Source organism: Rhinopithecus roxellana, chromosome 13, assembly GCF_007565055.1.
Source record: "Rhinopithecus roxellana isolate Shanxi Qingling chromosome 13, ASM756505v1, whole genome shotgun sequence".
Lineage (NCBI taxonomy): Eukaryota > Metazoa > Chordata > Mammalia > Primates > Cercopithecidae > Rhinopithecus > Rhinopithecus roxellana.
This window is the reverse complement of record NC_044561.1, coordinates 37,635,172-37,657,824: the sequence shown is the minus strand read 5'-3', so window position 1 is coordinate 37,657,824 and position 22,653 is coordinate 37,635,172. Positions and strand designations below refer to the sequence as shown.

General features: G+C 36.2%; 1 protein-coding gene across 3 annotated transcripts in view; it reads left to right on the top strand.

Annotated features, from left to right (window-relative positions):
- Positions 1 to 22,653, top strand: part of NRIP1 (nuclear receptor interacting protein 1) — a 105,665-nt gene that overhangs the window by 23,329 nt on the left and 59,683 nt on the right. The gene's annotated exons all lie outside the window — the stretch shown is intronic.

Sequence of the window (22,653 nt, the reverse complement as noted above, 5' to 3'; positions counted from 1 at the left end):
ATCCTGTTCATAAGGGCATTCCCCTCATGATCTAATTACTCCCCAAAGTTCCCACCTCCAAATTACCCTCACATTGCAAATATGGTTTCAATTTATGAATTTTGGGAAGATACAACATTCAGACCATAGCATACTTCATAGACCACATATGAATATGCCAGCCAATTTGACTAATGTCAGTGGTGAACATAGTCTTCTTGGTCTATATCCAAGTCATCCTTCTTAATGTTCAACCTTATACCTCCTCTGTATCTTGTGTTTCGCTTCTCGAAAACTTTTGCCAGCTGTCTTGTTTGGAATAGAAACAGATGAAGGAAGGATGCGTAAATACATTTAATAAAATAATGTATTTGTTAAGATTGTAGTGAATTGGCCACCTTCTTTTACTGTAATACAGATTTAACTTTATTAGCTGAATATTCGTGATTTTTATTCATATGAAATAACACAAAAATCAGTTTTTACCGGTTTTCTTAATCACCATCAAGCAGTGTGTATTTCTAGGATTGGTTGAACATAGTCTTTTAGTAAGTCTCCCCAGCACGCTGCATTGAACTTTTAAAATGGAAACTCTGTGTTTAAGATTATTATTTATTGGCAAACCAGCATATTCTTCCTCTTCTTGTCAGTTATGAGGGCAAGGCAAAAAAAGCAGGTAAGAAATTTAAACAAGCAAATTAGGTCTGTGAAAGGACTTGTAAATGAACCCCCAAAATAAGTTAAATTTAATATACACTTTATCCAGTAAAATAAATTATATAATCAGAAACTGGATTTTATGGAATTTAGAGTTATCTTTTCAAATTAAAGATGAGAATGAACTATTATAAATATTTCGTATAAACATTCACACTTAGCTTTAAAGATGGACGTTATAATTTTAATGATAATATGAATGATCAATTCATGAAATGTCATATCTCAGAATTAAATGTATGTTTCAATAGAGTTGATAGTTATTAAAAAGAAACTGCAAAGAAATGGAAAGTTTAGCTGAAGAATTAAATCGACAAATTCTCATGTATATTCAAGGTAAGAATTAGTTTTAAGTAATTATTTTGAAAAGGAATCGTAATGCATAAGGTCCTTTTAAGAAAAAGTTTCTTCTTTTTATACAAAACCTACTGAAGTGTAACTTCATGTGATCAAATAGACATCCTTATTTGTTAACTTGATTGTTTTTTATATAAGTATAGTCTGAGTAACTAGCACCCTACTCCAGAAGGCTTATTGTATTTGTGTATTTTCTAATCAATCCTGCCTGTACCCAGCAGAAACTAGTCTTTGGCATCTTCTGCTATAGATTAGTTTGGCCTGTTTTAAACTATATAAAGTTGGAAGCATGTCATATGAACTCTTTCGTGTCTGTGTTTTTTTAATCAACATTATGTCTGTAAGAGTCATCCATGTTGTGCATGTTATTTGTTTTTCCCCCTAAATTGTGTTCTATTCTATGATTATACCACCATTTATCCATTCCACTGTAAATGGACATTTAGTTTTCTTTCGAGTTTGTGGCTACAAATAAGGCTGCTGTGAACTTTTTTGGATCTTTTTTATTTATTTATTTATTTATTTTTTTATTATACTTTAAGTTCTAGGGTACATGTGCATAACGTGCAGGTTTGTTACATATGTATACTTATGCCATGTTGGTGTGCTGCACCCATCAACTCGTCAGCACCCATCAATTCATCATTTATATCATGTATAACTCCCCAATGCAATCCCTCCCTCCTCCCCCCTCCCCCCTTCCCCCCTCCCCATGATAGGCCCCAGTGCGTGATGTTCCCCTTCCCGAGTCCAAGTGATCTCATTGTTCAGTTCCCACCTATGAGTGAGAACATGCGGTGTTTGGTTTTCTCTTCTTGTGATAGTTTGCTAAGAATGATGAAATAAACATTCATTTCTCATGAGTACAGTGTAAGCACGGGAATGGAACTGCTGAGTGGTGGGGTGTGCATGTGTTTAGAGTAATAGGTACTTAGATTGCTTTTAAGAATATTTAGGAAATGTCAATCAGTGTGTCTTTTGTTAATGGTAGGTTTTATAATTAGAGAGACTTATTTTTCTTTGATCTAATGTAAACTCCAAAGTTGTTTCTTAGGAGTTATTTAAATTTTCCCATCTATTAAAAAATAAGTTACCTATTTTCTGGTTCCATTATAATATGTATTTGGCTCACAAAACCTGGGTTTGTTCTAACCCTAGTGAAGGAAACTAGGACACAAAACCCTCCTGTATGTAGTTGTGCTCGTATGATTGAAATACTGAACGCGAATTTTGAGGCAAATCAGACATAACACATATTGAAGGCTTTTTTTAATTAGTTGAATATTTGAACACTTCTCTGAATATTTAAAGTAATAGATACTTTTGAGTTACAAAACCCTTACTTCAGCATTCCTGACAAGTGTTTCTTGTGACCTTTGTGTTTTTATTATTCTGGTGATTAAAATTGATATTATTCATTCTAGCAGATAAGTATTTGAGAAATTAATCTTTTTCTAGGTCTTTCCTATAGGGCAGTGCTGTTCACTAGAAGTGTAATATGAGCTACATTATGTAACTTTACATTTTAAATGTTAAAGTTTCTAGTAGCTGTGGTTAAAAGTAACTGGTGAAATTAATAATATGTTTGATTTAACTCAGTATCTGCAAAATGTTATCCTTTCAGTGAATAATCAATATAAAATTATGAAATATTTTGCACTCAAAAAGAATGTAAATCTATACTGAGTTTTTGAAACCTGGTGTGTGCTTTGACTCGCAGCTCTCTGAATTCTGACTAGTCATCTTTCAAGCGCACAGGAGCCACATGTGTCTAGTGGTTGCTATATTAGACAGCACAGCTATAGAGTTACATTTTGGGTTTTTAAAAGACAGTGCTTTAGTCAGGTTCATGACTAGTTAAAATCACCCTTAAAAATCCAAGAGAAAGGGGCCATGTCAAATGCTGAAGTACTATCTTTAAGTAAGTTTCAAACAGCCTATTTTTCCTTCTATTTTGTAATAAGTAGCATTTTCTTTGGTTGAACATCAGAGAAATCAATTAGCCAGTGTTTAGGGGACATGTCGAATGACAGATACATATCTTTAAACTATAAAATCCAAATCTGTAGCAGTAGATTCATATTTTCCATCTTATTCCAAGTTATACTAGGTAGAATTTTACTTTTGGGGGAAGTGTGTTTTTCTTTTTTTAAAAGCATGGCTGTTTTAATTGAATGTGATAAATTGCTATATAATATAACTCCACTATATTCAATAAAATAGGGGAGTTTGCAGATAGTTTGTGTGTGTACATATAGATGTGCCTATGACTTCTCATTGCTTAGGATATTTAAAGGTTACCTAAATTTTGAGGGTTAATGTTTCTTCATGTTTATTTTTGCCAAATGGGATAAATCAAGGCTATAAACCGTCTCACATGAATGTGGGTTTGATTTTGCCACCAAATTGGGTTTTAAAGCTTCTTGGTATTCAGCATTGGGAATGTGGATGAGGGACTATTGGCGTGTGAAGACAGTCAATATGGAGGCATATTGTGGAGGGAACAGCCCTTTGAGGGATAGATGGCATCTTCACACTTCAGCGCTTGCCTTGGGTCCCAGATCTGGGATACAGTAGTTGTTTTATAGCTTACCCCCAACGCATTTTTGATAATAGTATCTCCACACTCTTAAATGAAATTGGTATTCTTTTTGACACTCAATTCTTATTGAGTAGCAAGAAAAGAAAATTATTCTTCTGCTTAAAAGCCTTCACCTCACTTGATGTAAAACCAAAGTCCTTTCATTAGCTGAAAAGGCATCTTCTTAGTGGAGCCCACCCTGGTGACCACACGATTCACAACGGAAGCCTCCTCTTTTTCCTCTCTCCTTTATGCTGTTCCCTTTCTCCACAGCACTTAACAGCTTTAAAAATACAATGAAATTTGTGTTTCTTTTTAAATTATAGTTCATTTATTGTTTAATCTTTCTAAAATTGAAACTCCCTGAAGGCAAGAATTTCTGTTGTGTTCATTACTAATAAATCTGAAGAAGCTAGTGGAAGGCTGAGCATCTGGAAGGAGGACATACCTGTTCATAGACTAATTATTTATTGAATGTGTGGAGAAGATACACATTTTTTTTATTTCTGAAAATTTGCCTTTATAGGTTTTCTGGGGCAGGGAATATTTAAAGGAAATGAAAATAGAAATTGTAAGTTATAAGCATCATAATACATTTGGATAATTTGAATAATTTGAAAATAGTTTTTTTCATCAAACCGGACATACACATCCCTTTGAAAGGTAATATGTAAATAATGAACTTTTCAAAAAATAGGGTTTATTATTATGGTCAGGTAATTTTTCTTATAGATATAAATATGTGTTTTTTTCATTTGGATAATAAAATTATGTTGGTAATCAGTTTGAGATGTTCATTTATAAAAGATTTCTGTTTCTGTAAAATATAGGAGACACACATTATATTTTGGTGTCTTAGTATAGATCAGGCAGAGCTCAAAAGGTTTTGGAAAGTAATTTTGTATAGAGAAGTATAGATTGGCTTTCATTTTATACAGATGGTATCTAATTGTAGTTCTTGAAGTTTCATTTTTAGGTCAACTACAATAAATGTTTTTAAAATAGTACAAAAATTGAATTAAAGACATATTCAGTTATGGTATATGGTACCCTAGAAAACATTCAAAGGGGACATTATAATGTTTATTACATTTTAGGATAAGTATGAGATGATAAATGTGATCAAAGTCTTTCCTAAAAGCCTATTGGCAAGTTCTCAGTTTTATATTATACCTTTATGTATTTAACATTTGATTGCAGTCAGCCGTAATTATGACTATGTCAATAATCATTTTCATTGGAACAGGAAGAATTATGAGTTTTGGTTTGTCTTTCCACTGCCATTTTCCAAATTCAGGCTTTGTTACTTTCTGGTTATTAGTTACTGCAGTAACTTTCTATTTGGTCTTTTGCCTTTTAGTTTTATTACCCAATACATTCTACACAGCAAAGTAGAACTTTCTGAAGAAAATTATTATTACCCTGAACAAAGACCTTTGCTCCCAAGATAAGACAGGTCCTATTTCTGCCTGGTTCCTGCATATCTCAGGATTATCTGTTTGGTTTGCCCCTTCCTTAAACGTGCTAATTGCACATTTCTTATTCTGCCACATTATTTTTGCTGTCTTCAGCTCAGATGTCCTGTGATCCCTACTAATTTTCTTTTACCAAAAGGCCATCCATCCTGTGATTTGTATGACCACTCAGACAGAAGGGAACATGTGCTCCCATCTACTCTCTTATAGTGGTTGACGAATGCCACTCACACTGCCTTTATTTTTCATAGCATTTCATTCATCTCTGCAGCAAAATTTAAACTTCTAAATGGAGGGGGTTGTATCTTTTATAAATTTGTGATTTACAAAGCACTCAACTTGATGTCTCACACATATGGGGTGATAAACCGTTGGTGAAACCGAACTCCAGAGTATGCCTGATACAATTTTAAAGCTTTAGAAATGATCAAAAAAGGATAAAAGTTCATCTTTATTACATTATGCAGGTTGCTTACGTTTGTGCAACAGTTTTTTCATATACTTTGTATGCAGATGAAATGATAGCATGTGTTTTAGAAATTTACATGTTGCGAAGTGTAATATGAGTAATTATGACAGTACCCAGACTTTATTTTGTGGAATATATACATTTCTTTGACTTAACTTACTGTGATATGTGGAATGCTCTTTTAATGTTCCTTACCTGAATAAGCAAAATTTATTTAATATGTTAGCTAAATAAATTTTGCTTATTATTTTGCTTAAATTTTGCTTATTATTTCCTTATAGCTTACTATAGACTTAATATTCTTTGCTGTTCATCAAGAGAGAAAATACAAAAGCTTTTGGTGAAAGTAATAAATCACCTGCTTAGAATGTAACAATTTCAAAGATCAAAGTTTTGTTAACTTCCCAAAATGTATCTTTAGTTTTCCATATTTAATTCACATTGGGGTAAAATACATTTTTTAAAAAGAATCATTTCACAGATTTCCCTAAATTTCTTAAAGATAACCCCAGCCTTTTCAATTCTATGTCTTAGGAATATTTTTAAAATATTGCTAAATAGTCTGCCTGGCTAGTGGAGATTCTAGATGGGACTGAATTTGGGATAATGAATTTTTTTTATTTGGTTAGGGCATTGTTCTGGTGCTAAGAATACTATCTAGGAATGAATAAGTTTCTGACTTTCAGATCTATGCCCCCTTCAAGAAAAACCCCAAATCTGCAGATCATGTGTATCTGGGTTGTGGGTGTAAATTAGTTCACAGAAAGAAGTGATAAAAGGTTAAAGGAGGAAATGAGTTTCATAGAATCAGCAGCATAAACACAGATGAATTCTGTCGTCATACGTAGACCCTGAGCATTTGGGCTGACTGTGGTTTCATGTATTTAAATGCTGAGATGGTGGTAACATGGAGTAGTAGCAGAAACTGAATTTGGGAGGAGGAAACAATGATTATAGTTTCTAAATCTTCCTTACTGTAACAAAATATGATGTGCAATTGAGATATCCTTTTGGCAACTAAATATGTTTGGGAAGTTAACATTTTTGGCCACCCAGATTATGTGGACAGTATACACAGCCCTTACTTTTTTATCTAGGGCATAAAGTTTAGAAAATATTCAGCCTTTTTTTCCAGTGTTAGTTAAAAAAATATTGATCCTCTGGCTTTATTTATATCACGTACAAAAATTCTGAAAGACAGCCTGTTTATTGTCATAGAAATGGATATAACGTCACAAGGAATGTTACTCAAGTTACTTTTATAAGCGTTTTAAAAACATGGGCATGCAGTTTGTATTAATAGTGATACTCCTCTACTGAGTTACTGCTAATTTGCCATTTTCACAGTAATTTCAGAAAATAAGAAATCGATAACATTATTATATTATGTAAATACTCCCATGAATTTCTGTTAAGGTTGAAAAGCATCATTATAGTATTTGTTACAAAGTCATATACATCACAATTCCTGTAATCCCAGCACTTTGGGAGGCTGAGGTGGGTGGATCACAAGTTCAGGAGTTTCAGACCAGCCTGGCCAGCACAGTGAAACATCATCTCTACTAAAAATAACAAAAATGAGCCGGCCATGGTGGCGCACAACTGTAATCCCAGCTACTCAGGAGGGTGAGGTAGGAAAAATGCTTGAACCCAGGAGATGGAGTTTACAGTGAGCCAAGATCACACCACTGCACTCCGGCCTGGGTGACAGAGCAAACTCTGTCTCAAAAAAAAAAAAAAAAAAAAAAAAAAAAAAAAGTCATATACAATTTAAACTTAATCTGGTGACCACAGAATGCTATTTTCTTAGCTTTTAAACCTTTTATTAGTGTAACTTCTCTTCATCTTGGTTACTTTAATGTCAAATGAGAATTATCATGCAGACTTTATTTTTATAGCAACATTGTATGAAATGAATAAATGTGAACTATTTAAAATTGGCTCAGGCATTTAGACTTGTTTCTGATAGGCTTATCACATGAATATTCTTTATTACCTTGTAAACTTGTATTTTAAAAGAAAACATTTATTTGAGATATAAGGATTCCTGTTTTCTCTTGAGAAAAGGCAGAGGTAATTGTTTTTTTTTTTAATTTTAAAACGAAGGGTTTATTTCTCTTTTACCTCTTGAGTAGGCGTTGAGCTGCTACTGTCACAGCCACAGTTAAATACAATGGTATGGAAAATGATGGCTTTAGAATCCTAAGATTTATATTCTTTACATATACTGCATCTTCTGCATCTTTACATATACTCTTCACATCTTCACATATACTCTTAATCATTTAAACTGAGCATCCGTTTTTCGATCTGCTAAAATGAGGATACATCTTACATCATAAGAATATTATGCAGAATAAATGAGGAAATATATAAAGTGCATTGGTATCAGTGTAATGCTATAGAAAGATAATGTGTTATGGACAATATTGTTAATTATAATATATTTTTTAAAAGAAAGAAAATAGGTTTTTAGATGATCACTCTTTTACTTACTAGCACGTCCTTCTAAATTAGAACCTTTCTTCCACACATTTTTATTTTTATTTTTATTTTTCATTTACTTTTGAGTTACTTTTAAGAGTTTCCACAAACCTCGGTCCATGCTTTTAGGATTCCTTTCAAGTTTGAACCACTTAACATCTGCCACCTACTGACCTAGTTCTTTCCACTTCCTCCTGCTCTCCTCTCCTCATACACACTTGTGTATTATGTTTGTTGGATGATTAACCTGTCTTTCATTTCATTTTTACAAAGATCTAGATCAATACAGGGTTAGGAAAAACAGTTTCTGAATTTGTTTGAACTGTAAAGCAAGGTGGTACATAGGAGTCAATAATAAAATTCATTTTTTCCCCCCAGGAAAACAGTTTTCAGGGGAAACAATTAGTCAACTCCCACGTGGACTTGCTTTTCCTTTCATAGTGTGGCTGTGATAGGTTTTAAAAGGGATTTCTGCCTACATATCCAGGTTAAAAAAAGTTTTCAGTATAAAGCATGAGTTGGGAAGTGACTCACTACATATGGAACTATTTCAAAATGCATGCCCCTTAGCTACTATTTGAATTTTTGTAGGTTTGTAGTTTTTGCTGACTGCAAGAAAATAAAAGGCCCAGCGCCAGTTCTTACTGGGTCAGGATTTATTTTAAAGTACCAACATTTCCTCAGCTTTTTGATACTTGAAAAGTCCTAGAGATTTTCCTGCACAAAGTTTTAACAGGCTTTATTCCAGCAAAGAAAATTCAGGGTGTTTATGCTGTGGTAGTAACAAAAGCAATGGATTTGGTGAATTTGCAATAGAAATAGCCAGAATCTAGATTACCCCAGGAACATACTTTTATTTAAAGAGTCTAGTGGGGTCCGGCAAAGACTTGCAATTATATTTATGTCTTTAACATAGTTCTAGGAACAAAACATTTGATGAATGATTTATAAACAGATGGTTAATTTTTCATGAAATGATCAGGAGACGAGCTGAACAAGGCAGTTGATCTGACACTGCTGACGTTTATTGGGGATTGATTGTGGAATGCCTTACTGTGAAACACACTGACTTGAGTTTGAATCCCAGATTTACCCCGTAACTGGGCAAGTCACTCAACTTCTCTGAGCCTCATCTGTAAAATTGGATAATATCTATTTTATAAATAATGATTGAGTGAGATAATGTATGTCTTAGCCCTGTTGTCAGTAACAGATATTTACTTGTGTCTAATGAATAAAAGTTAATCATGATAACTGACAATAACCCACTAGATAATTGTTTTAAAACTACATTTCATGTTGAAAGTCACCATTAGAGTATAGAAGTATACTTGAGGCTACTTAAAATCTTTAATAAACTGCATTTCAGCCAAAGTAGTGTTTATGGGTAAATGGATTGAAGTTGACAAAGGCTTGTGATGTGGTGGTTTTGAACAAGACAACATAGGTATGAACCCCAACTCTGCCACTTACTTACTATTGCTGACTATGGGCAAATCACCTTACTTCCCTAAGGCTCAGTGTTCTCATCTGTAAAATGGGGATAACTTCATAGAGTTATTTGAGAATTACTGTATAGGAATTAAGCCTGCATAAAGCATTTAATGCAGTTCTGACATAGTATGGGGTATTTTTTTTTTTTTTTTTGAGACAGAGTCTCGCTCTGTTGCCCAGGCGGGAGCACAGTGGTGCGATCGGGGCTCACTGCAAACCCCATCTCCTGGGTTCACGCCATTCTCCTGCCTCAGCCTCACGAGTAGCTGGGACTACAGGCGCCCGCCACCACGCCCAGCTAATTTTTTGTATTTTTAGTAGAAATGGTGTTTCACCGTGTTAGCCAGGATGATCTCGATCTCGTGACCTCGTGATCCACCCGCCTTGGCCTCCCAAAGTGCTGGGATTACAGGCGTCAGCCACTGTGCCTGGCTGGTATGCAGTATTTTTTAGATTTTTTTATTATTCCTTAGATACCTCTTTAGAAATGACCTTGACTACCTGTGGGAAATATAATTCTGATTTTTTTTAACGTAATGATTAATGTTTGAATTTGGGGATTAGATACATTTTAATTTTTATTTGACTAATGCTTATCCAGTTAACTTACATTGAGATAAGGTACTTCAGAGATGATCATTTTAATTTTTCAGCTTTCTCAGTGGCCCATTATTTAAAGGAACCATATTTGAAATCAAACAGACTAGTTTATATTTTTGTGAAAACATTTTTACATCACATACATCTTCTGGTCATTCTGTGGCTTCACACTTTTAATTCCAGTCTTAACTCACCCTTCTGCTGCCTCTCCTGCTTCATTTGCTGAATGTAGAGTGACTCAGAGATGAAGCAAGGGAGAGCAGAAGGAAGCAAGGATTGGATCTGAGATCAGCAGACCTCTGTAGTCAACCTTACAATGATCAGACATCCTCTCTGGACTAAAGTCCTTAGTTAAATTGATTCAGTTACTGCTTTTTGAAGTTTTACAACAGAAAATCTTCTATACCTTTGTTTACTATTAGCGAATATGGTGAGAAGGTTTTGAAGGACATTCCTGTCTTTTTTCAGTGACTTCGAAAGTTTTTTTTTTTTTTCAGAGCCATCATTCATCCAAATATTTTTTTTCAAAAATGACAGCTAATAAAACTACTGATAACTAAACAATTACTATATGTTACAGATACTGTGTTAAGTGTAGAATTAGGTTTATTCTATAGAAAGGCTTTTAAAAATATCTTCTATTTTGCTCCCATTATGTCTATAGTAAATTACTTGATAGTACAAGGAGTTTATTAGAATTTTCAAAGTTTTTAAGACTTTTGTGATGAGGCAGTGTGTGGTTTGTTAGGTGTTTGTAGTGAGAATTTGAAGAGTTCTCATTTTGGATAGTCATAGTTCTGGCTTTGTTACTAACGGCTTGGCTTTGAGTTAAAAATCAAAACCCTTTGACTCAAAATTACCCCTTTGGGTCAAACTATCACTGACCTACTTCCTTCTTCCATTTGAACCTAGGATTATTTCAGAGATGAATGGGAGCGTCTCAGATTAATGACGTTTTCCTCCAACCGCCTGCCAGAGTGTATACACATGGAAAGGGAATTTGGTGATCCTCTTACTGCCTGCCAGACTGTACAAACATAGAAAGGGAATGTGGTGATCCTCCAAGCACCTTCCAGAGTGTATACACGTAGAAAGGGAATGTGGTGATCCTCCAACGACCTTCCAGATTGTATACACGTAGAAAGGGAATGTGGTGATCCTCCAAGCACCTTCCAGAGTGTATACACGTAGAAAGGGGATGTGGTGATCCTCCAAGCACCTTCCAGAGTGTATACACGTAGAAAGGGAATGTGGTAATCCTCCAAGCGCCTTCCAGAGTGTATACACGTAGAAAGGGAATGTGGTGACCCTCCAAGTGCCTTCCAGAGTGTATACACATAGAAAGGGAAGGTGGTGATCCTCCAACCCCCTTCCAGAGTGTATACACATAGAAAGGGAATGTGGTGATCCTCTATCCGCCTTCCAGAGTGTATACACATAGAAAGGGAAGGTGGTGATCCTCCATCCGCCTTCCAGAGTGTATACACATAGAAAGGGAAGGTGGTGATCCTCCATCCGCCTTCCAGAGTGTATACACATAGAAAGGGAAGGTGGTGATCCTCCATCCGCCTTCCAGAGTGTATACACATAGAAAGGGAAGGTGGTGATCCTCCAACCCCCTTCCAGAGTGTATACACATAGAAAGGGAATGTGGTGATCCTCCATCCGCTTTCCAGAGTGTATACACATAGAAAGGGAAGGTGGTGATCCTCCATCTGCCTTCCAGAGTGTATACACATAGAAAGGGAAGGTGGTGATCCTCCATCCACCTTCCAGAATGTATACACATAGAAAGGGAAGGTGGTGATCCTCCATCCGCCTTCCAGAGTATATACACGTAGAAAGGGAATGTGGTGATCCTCCAAGCACCTTCCAGAGTGTATACACATAGAAAGGAAATGTGGCATCCTCCAAGCGCCTTCCAGAGTGTATACACATAGAAAGGGAATGTAGTGATCTATTTTAACTTAAATCATCATCTCCTAAATTTATTTGGACTTGGGACCTCCCCTCCTCCCTCCTTACCACCGAACCTTCTCTCTCCCTCCTTCTGTATTTTCCTCCCTCTGAATGAGCACTTACCATTCTGCAGAACGTTGTTATATATATAGTCATTGGGAGCACAATTTTACCATTTAGCTTATTAAAGCTCTATATTTGGACTGCCTTTGTTTTGGTAATATGTTTATTTTCAATTCTTAATTAAGAGAAAACCTTGTTTATAACATATTATTCCTATGAGAAAATATGATTTCCATTGAAATATCTTGTTTCATTATCATGTAACCTGTTCTCTAGGCATGCAGCATGATGAAAGGGAAACCACCTGACTTCCACCAGGTGAATGAATCCAACTTAGTGTTAGTTTGACTTAACCCATTGTGCGAAACTGTGTGAATATTTGAAAAATTTTCTATGTTAATAAAAATATAAGTAATAGAAGGCTACTGGAAGTAACTTAAACAGTAAGGGTATATCTTCTCACCCAACAAAAAGTTTGGAGTCTTGACAGTTAATGAATTGTCATAATGATCTTATCAGCGTCCCACATGGTATTTTCTGTTTTCTCCTCTGCCGTCTTGAGTGACTTGGTGATGTCACTCTTCACAGTTGAAAGATGGCCATTTTCCCACATTTCCTTGTCACCTTCACTGGTCAGAATTACGTCATATACCCATGCCTAGGCCCTGCCTCGTATTATCAGAATAGACATGATTTCCTACAAGTGGCTTTACCTAATTGGGATTGACCTCCTGAGGGGCAGAGAGTGAATTTCTACAGGTAAATAAGGAAGAGGACACTGTGTGTTTGAGGAGGTCACTGCAGTGTTTATCACAGCTGGTGAGGATAGGAGTTTTGTTCATCTCTGCAGACTCTCCTGTGAGATCACAAAATACAGACGTGTACTATTTATTTATTTGTTTTACTTTATTGGAGACAGGGACTCACTCTGTTGCCCGGGCTGGAGTGCAGTGGGGTTATCGTAGCTCACCACATCCTCTAACTCCTGGCCTCAAGCGATCTCCTGCCTCAGCCTCTCAAAGCACTGGGATTATGGATGTGAACTGTGCACCCCATCCAGTCATACTTATTGAGTGCTTACTGTATTTTGGTTATTCTTCTAAGTCCTGGGGATAGAACAGTGAACAAAAGAGGAAAATAAATTGCTACCCTCCTGGAGCTTACATTTTATTGGTGAGATAGACAAATAAGATAAAGCAATTCAATTTATGGTATCTTATTAAGTGCTAAATAAAAATTGAAGCGAAGAGAGGAGAATGGAGGGTCTTGAGGGCAGGGGCAGGGGAGATGTCCATGAAGTTTTAGATGACACCAGGAAAGGCCTTTCCCAGAGGATGACTTGAGTAAGGGCTGAGTCAGCATGGGAGCTAGTGATGCAGCCCTCTAGGGAGGAGAGTGTTCCAGTCAAAGTTCTGTGGCTGGAGTGGGGTGAGTGAGGGAGAGTCACCTGATAGGAGGTCAGAGGGGGGAGCCCCTAGAAAATTTTGAGCAGAAGAGTGGCCCAATATCATGTTTTAGCAGAATCACTTCAGCAGTTGTGTTATGTATACCAAAAAGGTAGCAAAAACAGAAATAAGGAAACCAGTGAGGAGGCCATTATTATAATTCAGGAGAGAAGGAGATGACTTGAATGGGGACAGTAAGAAGTAACTGAATTCTGGATTCTGGATTCCAAGGTAAAGCCCACAGAATTTGCTAAAAGATTGTATGTGGGTGTGAGAGGAAGACAGGCATCTCGGATGGCGGCCTGAACAATTGGAAGAATGTAGCTGATCTGAGATTAGGAGTAACAGGGACTCAGTTATTGACATATTAAACTTGAAATGCTTGGAGACCTCCAAATGGGGATGTCAGATAAACACTTGTTTATATGAATATTTTTGGACCAATGTATATTTTTTAAAAGAATGATGTTGACCATTAATAATGGGAAATGACTTTTAAAAGAATATAATTTCAATAGTAACAATAAAGAATAGGAAATAGAAAAATTAAGTATTATATGGAGTGGATATTTTGTTTCCATTGAACAACACAGGGAAACACTGGAAGCAATTTTAAAATAGAGTATTCAAAGAAACATTTGTACACTGTACTTTTATTTAGTGCCTACTTTAGTATTAAAAATTGCATATTAAATATATTTATTCTTTGAATCAGTGCCTCATTTTTCAGCCCCAAACCTTGTAAAAATATACATACAAAAAGAAATACACCACAAGGACTAATGGTGTGGATTTAGTTTTATGTCTGTTTCCTCTGTAACATGAAGCAATGATCCTTCTAAAGGAAATGTGTTATTAAATAGGTGATCTTACCCCACTCCAACTTCCTCAGTATTGTGTAGCCTGTAGTTAATGTACAAGCACATCATTAAAAAGAAATCCAAGACCAGAGAAAGAATCAGTACAGTATATCTTATGTGAGTTTATCAGGATGAATGGCTTCTTGCTCCCTTTCTTTTGAAGAGGAATTAGTGTAAGATGTCTTTTAATCAGATTATTGTACTCATTTGCATTTAACAAGAATGCAGCACGTAGCTAAGATTTTCAATCCATGTGCATTGCATAGAATGCCAAAAAGCACCTTATAAAGTACCTTTCACATGCTAGATACTCAAGAAGTATTTGGGTAGCAAATTTGATTTAGAATATCCTTCACATTTCTAACTTATTTAAAAGATTTTTAAATATTATGCTGCATGCAGTGGTTATTGTTTAATAATGTGTGCTCTATCTGTAATGCAAGGTTGTTGAGAAAATTGAATTGTAAGTTTTTTTTGAGATGGAAGTACCATATACTAAATATAAAGAGTTATTTATTGTGCAAATAAACTTTGCTCTTTAAGATGGATTAAGTCTTTCTCATCACAGTTTTGGCTGCCATGGTGAATATATGATTGCCGGCCTATGTGACCAACTAGAGAGAAAAAGGCCTGTTTAAATTTAAACAGAAAATGCATTTTGTTAAGAACCTAAAGTGTATTGAATTACTCCAGTTTACCTATTTCTCATGTTAAGTAATTTTTGCAAAATGACCCTCTTTCATCAGACAGTTGTGAAGTTTGCAGTAATTAAGTAAGTGAGCATTTATGTTAGCTTTATTGGAGACCAAAGTGGTGGGAGATATGAATTAGCCTCATTCTTTGATTGACCAAGCTCTAAGTTTTTATCTGCCAGTCAGTTTTTCAATTCTTTTGAGTGTATCTCTCTATATACTCCTTTGGTTTTGTTTCTAACAAGGAGAAGAGAGAAAATCTGTTGCCTAACAGTTAACATTTGTTCATGTGTGAAAATTATTAAGATGCTTACCTAAACAAAATACTTGTCAGAGCTCTGATTTGCCACAATATAGCCACTTATTTTCTATTATGTAAGTAACACTTGGTGTAAACAGGAATGTATTTGAATTATGAGGCACAATATGAAAGTGATCTCCCAAGAACCTACCATCGAGCCTCAAATCAGACTTAACTACCACAGCTGCATCTATCGGTATGTTGCTCTCCTTGCCCCTGGTGCCTTGCAACCACTTTCTTCCATTTTGTGTTAATAATTTATTGTCTTTTAAATAATACTGGTTTTTACATTAATCTTTAAATAATATGTTACTTTATGTTTTTGTTTTGTGAAAATGGTAGCATTTTGTGTGAAGTTTTCGGATACTTGCTGTTTCAAATTTTTTTAAATTTGGTTTTTGTGGGTACACAGGTGTATATATTCATGGGATACAGCGATGATTTGATACAGGCATGCAATGTGAAGTAAGCACATCCTGAAGAATGAGGTGTCCATCCCCTCAAGCATTTATCCATTGAGTTGCAAATGATCCACTTACACTCTTTAAGTTATTTAATATGTACAGTTTTGAGACTTGCTTTTTCAACTCCTCATGATTTTTTGAAATTTATGTATACTGCTGTATGTAGGTATAGTTAATTTATTTCCACTCCTGGCCAATATTCCACTGTGTGTGTTTATTTCTTCTCCTGTGTGTGGACATTTGGATGGTTGCTGGTCCTTTTGTTTGCTTGTTTTTGTTTTGTTTTGTTTTTGATATACCTGTTGATATACTTACATACATATATAGATGTACTTATATCACACACATGTATAACTGTTATAAGCATTGCTGATATCAGCGTTCTTTTATGTGTGTTCTGAAGAAGATGTACAAGACTCTGGGGTATATACCCAAGATTAGATATGCAGAGAATGCTCAGTTATATGAAAGAATATGGAATTGTTTCCAGTGTTATCAGACCAGTTTACATTTCATTAGTAATATGTCAGAAGCTTCTGTTGAGCTACATCATTGCCAGGTCTAAGAAAAGTCAGACTTTTTAACTTTTTCCAAATTAGTAGATACAAAGTGGCATCATGTTATGATCTTGATTTACTTTTCTGTGATAGCGAATGAGGCTGAACATCTTTTCATGTGTTTTTCTCATCATTGATATATTATTTTATGAAATTCTTATGTCCTATGCCCATTATGTACTCAAAACTGTTATTTTATACATTTGTGTTTTACATATTTTTAGTTTTAAAGTAACACATACAGAAAAGTTACACGTACAATACAGTGGAACTTTTTTCCTCTATTGACATTACCCATGAATAAACAAGTATGTGTTTCCCAGGAAGAAACAAGACCTTGTCCTGGAAGCCACAACAAAACCGTCAAAGTCATTGATCATCACTACTATCTAATCCTCAGAGCTCATTCCAGTTTCCAAATTGTCCCAATAATGTCCTTTTTATCAAAGGATTCAGTTTAGAATCACACTTTGCTTTTTACTAGTCTCATCTCTTTAGTCTCCCTCAGTCTGGAACAGTTCTTCAGTCTTTGACTTTAAAGATGCTGGCATTTTAGAAGACCATATCGGCCCGTAATTTTGTAGAATATCTTTTCCTTTAGGGTTGTCTTCTGTTTCCTCATGATTAGATCCCTATTATGAATATTGAGCAGGAATATCACAGAAGTGATACTGTGTCTTCTGTTTGCATCCTATGCAGTGGCATACGGTTTCATTTTGACCCATTACTGTTGATTTTTACTGGGATTACTTGATTAAGATGGTGTCTGCTAAGTTTATCTACTATGAAATTACTCATTTTCCCTCTGTAATTGATAATTATTTTGGATGCAGGTTCTTTGAAACTATGTAAAATCCCTTTCCTGATCACAGTTTTAGTGAATTTATTTGTATCAGTATGTGCTCATGAGCCTGTATTTTATTCAGCGAGCTGCAATCCATTATTATAGTTACTTATTTTGGTGCTAATCTTGTCCCTGATTTTGCCAGTGGAACCCCCTTCAGTGTCTTTTTGACATTTCATCGCTTGATCATACTGATGTCTCTAATTTCATTCCCATCCTATAGGCTTCAATTATATTTCCTTCCCTTTTTGTACCTCCTCTTAGAGTGAGAAACCTGACTACCGTGATCCTTAGTGTTACTTTATTTGATCATTCTCCCTGTAGGTAGTCAATCTGCCATTTCTCTTGTCCCTCACCCTGCCCCCTAGTTTTATTTGAGCCTCAAAGCCCCTTCCTGTGGAAGCCCTTCTCATCCCACATTGATTTCTACATTGTATACCACAGTGCATCTTTTTGTGGACACCCTTCTGCTCCAGCTTGGGCATTGATACGCAGTGCTGGACCACTCCTGTGCAAGGACTTCTCTGTCATCCTGCTCACCGCAAACCACCCTTTTCTTAATTTATTGAATGCAATATGGCATCTTATTGGTTTTGATTTGCTTTTCTGTGATTACTAATAAGGTTAGACATCTTTTCATGTGATTATTCACCATTAGTGTATTCTTTCGTGAAATGCAAGTTCATACCTTTTGTCCACTGTATACTTAAAACTTTAAATACTTTTATGTCGTAAATTTTTAAAAATTTTAAAATAACACATCCAATAACAAGTGCAATACAGATCTGGAGCTTAGGCTTGAATTCCCCGTACCACATCATTTCTCCCACTCCACAGTGACACTCACCTCCTCCTGCTTGAGCTCTCTGACACCTCTTATTAGGGCTACCTCCTCTCTGTTTTGCCCGTTTTTAATTAAAATATTATAGGACACACACACACATATTCTGGATACCAAAGTTTTTGTGTGTGTGTGTGTGTGAGAGAGAGAGAGACAGTCTCTAACTGTCGCCCAGGCTGGAGTGCAGTGATGTGATCTCAGCTCACTGCAATCTCTGCGTCCTAGGTTCAAGCAATTCCCCTGCTTCAGCCTCGCTAGTAGCTGGGATTACAGGTGCCCGCCTCCACGCCCAGCTAATTTTTGTATTTTAGTAGAGACAGGGTTTCACCATGTTGGCCAGGCTGGTCTTGAACTCCTGACCTCAAATGATCCACCCACCTTGGCCTCCCAAAGTGCTGGGATTATAGGCGTGAGCCATCACACCAACCCCCAATTTTTCCAGCAGATCTTCTGCTGTTGTATATTTGATGAATGAAGTTTTCAATTTGAATGCATTTGAATTTATTAATCTTAATACTTTATGTATAGTTAACCCTTTATGTGTCTTAGGGAAACGTTTCCTGCTATGAGATCATAAAGATATCCTCTTATATTTTGTACTAAAAATACTGAAGACGTGGGTTCTCTATTTAAAACGTTAATCCCTCTGGAATTGATTGTTTATATGTTAGACCGCAGGAGTCCACGTTTGCCTCAGTGGATAACACAGTGGATAACCCATTGTTTCAGCACTACTGAGTGATGTCTCCCTTCACTGGGCATCTAAAGTGTAACTTTTGTCAAATATTTTCTCCGTGTGATGTTCTTGTTCTCCAGCAATCAATTTATTTGTCTCTTTTCCAGGCGCGCACTAGCTTAATTGTTAGAACTTTATGATACGTTTTGGTATCTGGCAAGGCAGGTTTCCTACTATTTTCTTTTGGTGGTAGGATTTTTTTCTCTTTCTTTTTTTTTTGAGACGGAGTCTCGCTCTGTCCCCCAGGCTGGAGTGCAGTGGCCCGATCTCAGCTCACTGCAAGCTCCGCCTCCCGGGTTCACGCCATTCTCCTGCCTCAGCCTCCCGGAGTAGCTGGGACTACAGGCGCCCGCTACCTCGCCCGGCTAGTTTTTTTTGTATTTTTTAGTAGAGACGGGGTTTCACCGTGTTAGCCAGGATGGTCTCGATCTCCTGACCTCGTGATCCGCCCGTCTCGGCCTCCCAGAGTGCTGGGATTACAGGCTTGAGCCACTGCGCCCGGCCGGATTTTTTTCTCTTTCATGGGCTTTTGCTGCTCCACGCAAATTTTGGAATCAACTTATTAAACCGTTTACATTTCGATAGGCATTGCATTAAAAGCATTTGTTTAATTTGGGAAGAATTGTCGTGTTATGATACTGAGTATTGATATAATGAACATGGTATGTCATTCCATTTATTTGGATTATTCAGGTTTCGCTGTTAATGCCTTCCAATATATTGTATTTATATTGAACATGCAGTATTTACAAGTTGCTTTTATTCTTAGGTATGCTTTGCAGCTGGATATTTTTTAAATGTTGTTTTCTGTTTGTGGCTGGTATATAAAAATCCAGTTTTTTAAAAAAAGTATTCTTGGCCGGGCGCGGTGGCTCAAGCCTGTAATCCCAGCACTTTGGGAGGCCGAGACGGGCGGATCACAAGGTCAGGAGATCGAGACCATCCTTGCTAACACAGTGAAACCCCGTCTCTACTAAAAAATGCAAAAAAAAAAAAACTAGCCGGGCAAGTTGGCGGGTGCCTGTAGTCCCAGCTACTCGGAGGCTGAGGCAGGAGAATGGCGTAAACCCGGGAGGCGGAGCTTGCAGTGAGCTGAGATCCAGCCACTGCACTCCAGCCCCGGCGACAGAGCAAGACTCCGTCTCAAAAAATAAAAAATAAAAAGTATTCTTATATTTAGCCAGAATTAATTGAATATTAACAAACTTCTGATAAATGTGACATAACTTCAAAAGCAAGCAAGATTAGAGTTCTAGGTTTTTACCCTGAAATTACATTTGATGTTTTAATAAATATCAGGTGAATAGTCATTTTTACAGCTTTATTGAGATATAATTTACATACCATAAGTTCACCTGTTTAAAGTGTTCAGTTCCGCAGTTTTTATGTTCATATAGGTGTGTAACCAACACCACAGTCTTTTTTCACAGTTTCGTGATCTTAAAAGGAGCCCCACTCCTGTTAGCTATCACTCTCCATTTCCATCCTTTCCCACCCCAGCCCTGGACAGCCGCTGATCTTTCTGTCTAGATTAATTTGCCTCTTCTGTACATTCCACAGAAATGGGATCACATGTGATATTTAGTGATTGGCTTCTTTCACTCAGCATAATAAAGTTTGTCTATGTTTTAGCATGTGTCAGCACTTCCTTTTTGTGACTAAATAATACTTCATAGTATGGATTTGTCACATTTTATCTGCTTATCGGTTGATGGACATTAGGTTATTTCCTTTCTATATATACATAGGAGTGGAATTCCTGGGCCAAGTAGTAACTTGATGTTGCTTTTTAAGGAACTATCTGTTTCCCCGAATGGCTACACTGCATTTTACATTCCCACCAGAAGTGTATGAAGAAGGTGAATAGTCATCTTAATTCTACTTTTATTTTCTCCAAAGAGTAATTGTAATACATTAGGTTTATCTTAAAATATGATTGTTATTTAATGAGAGAAGTGGCAACATACTTTACATCAGACTCATTTTTTTCTTCAACTTGTGAGTTCTGGGGCACATGTGCAGGATGCACTAGTTTTTTACATAGGTAAACGTGTGTCTTGTGGTTTGCTGCACAGATCAACCTGTCACTTAGATGTTAAGCCCAGCATCCATTAGCTATTCTTCCTGATGCTCTCCCTCCCCTCGCAGCTCCCACCCAACAGGCCCAGTGTGTATTTTTCCCCAGAAGTGTATCCCTGTATTCTCATCATTCAGCTCCCACTTTTAAGTGACAACATGCAGTGCTTGGTTTTCTGTTCCTGCATTAGTTTGCTGAGGACAATGGCTTCTATCCATGTCCTTGCAAAGGTCATGATCTCATTCCTTTTTATGGCTGCATAGTATTCCATGGTATGTATTTGGGTTGATTCCATGTCGTGCCTGTCGTGAATAGTGCTGCAGTGAACATACATGTGCATGTGTCTTTATAATAGAATGATTTGTAATCCTTTGGGTGTATACCCAGTAATGGGATTGCTGGGTCAAATGGTATTTCTGCCTCTAGGTCTTTGAGGAGTTGCCACACTGTCTTCCACAGTGGTTAAACTAATTTACCCTCAGCCAGCAATGTAAAGTATTCTTTTTTCTCCACAGCCGTGTCATCATCTGTTGTTTTCTGACTCTTTAATAATCACCATTCTGACAGGCATGAGATGGTATCTCATTATGGTTTTGATTTGCATTTCTCTAATGATCAATGATGTTGAGCTTTTATATATATATGTATATAATATATAATATAATTTATATAAATATAAAAATTTTATATAAATATATATATATTTGCTGGCTGCATGAATGTCTCCTTTTTAGAACTGTCTGTCCATATCTTTGCCCATCTTTTAATTTTTTTTCTTGTAAATTTGTTTAAACTCTTTGTAAACTCTGGATATTAGACCTTTGTCAGTACATTAGACTCATTTTAAATCAATTTATGATTTTGTATATAATATGTTGTTTTTATTTTTCATGACTTTATTTCGGTATAATTTACATGTATCAAGCAATTCATCCACTGTAAGTGTTCAGTTTGAAGGTTTTGAGTCAATACACTCAGATGTTGCAACCATCACCACAGTCCGGCGCTAGGACATTTTCATGTGTCCACAAAGTCCTTCACTCCCATTTCCAATCTCTGCTGTCTTCTCCTGCCCCAGGAGGTGATCTGCTTTCTCTACATACAATTCAGCTTTTTAAGACATTTCATATATAAATGGAATCATACAATATAGATATCTTTTTGGAATCATACAATATAGATATCTTTTGTGTTTAGCTTCTTTCACTATTAAGTTTCTGAGGTTCATCCTTGGTTCCATGACTCATTAGTTCATTCCCTTTTTTGTTGATTCCCGCTTTATGCTTTGCCTTTACCAGTGGGTGGGTATTTGGTTTGTTTACAGTTTTTGGCTATTATGATTGATGCTGATATTGCCATTTGTAGACAGAATTTTTGTGTACATATATTTTCATTTCTCTTGGTTAGGTACTCCAGTGTAAAATTAGTCGGTCATTGCAAGGGTATACATTCATGTATGTTTAACTTGTGAAAAACCACCAAACTGTTTTTCAAGTGGTTATGCCGTTTTTACATTCTCACCAGCAATGGAGGAGGGTTTTGGTTTCTTCGTGTCCTCCGCAACCTTCGAGTTTTTTCAGTCTTTTTTTTTAATGTAACTATTCTAGTGAGTGTGACATGTGATCTCATTGTGATTTTACTAATATTTCATGTCTTTA